This window comes from Lottia gigantea (genome assembly GCF_000327385.1).
Source record: "Lottia gigantea unplaced genomic scaffold LOTGIsca_3408, whole genome shotgun sequence".
Classification (NCBI taxonomy): domain Eukaryota; kingdom Metazoa; phylum Mollusca; class Gastropoda; family Lottiidae; genus Lottia; species Lottia gigantea.
The window spans coordinates 2,259-3,342 of NW_008709148.1; positions in this window are offsets into that span (position 1 = coordinate 2,259).

Below are 1,084 nucleotides of genomic sequence, written 5' to 3' on the forward strand. Positions count from 1 at the left end.
TGACTTATTCAGTACCCATTTATAGCTGGGTTGAGTGGAATAATGAGAAACATTGACTTATTCAGTACCCATTTATAGCTGGGTTGAGTGGAATAATGAGAAACATTGACTTATTCAGTACCCATTTATAGCTGGGTTGAGTGGAATAATGAGAAACATTGACTTATTCAGTACCCATTTATAGCTGGGTTGAGTGGAATAATGAGAAGAGATGTCTTATTCAGTACCCATTTATAGCTGGGTTGAGTGGAATAATGAGAAGAGATGTCTTATTCAGTACCCATTTATAGCTGGGTTGAGTGGAATAATGAGAAGAGATGTCTTATTCAGTACCCATTTATAGCTGGGTTGAGTGGAATAATGAGAAACATTGACTTATTCAGTACCCATTTATAGCTGGGTTGAGTGGAATAATGAGAAGAGATGTCTTATTCAGTACCCATTTATAGCTGGGTTGAGTGGAATTATGAGAAGAGATGTCTTATTCAGTACCCATTTATAGCTGGGTTGAGTGGAATAATGAGAAGAGATGTCTTATTCAGTACCCATTTATAGCTGGGTTGAGTGGAATAATGAGAAGAGATGTCTTATTCAGTACCCATTTATAGCTGGGTTGAGTGGAATAATGAGAAGAGATGTCTTATTCAGTACCCATTTATAGCTGGGTTGAGTGGAATAATGAGAAAAGATGTCCCAATCATTACACCTGGCTATGCATTCTCGGAAGTGTTAGGATATCCTAGAATCAATGTCAGAAGATAAAACCGTGGGACATCCTAGCTCTAAGATTATTTCGAGAATAGGTGGCCAGGTTTTCAGATGTAGACTGAAATAAGAACCAAGCAAATGAGGTATTGTAGATGTTCCAACGCCCTTAACTAACTGTGATTTTACTCACCTGGGTATAAATATTTTGTGAATTTCTTTTCAGATATTTTGCGACCTAGTACGTCTTATAAATCAGAAAAACCCAGAAAAAGTTGCTCGAAGAAAAAAGAAGTCGAGTGGTTGCTGTTTATTGTAAGAATTGTGGACTATTTTAATCTGAAGATCGGATGATGATGATAAGAAATAATACCTGAAC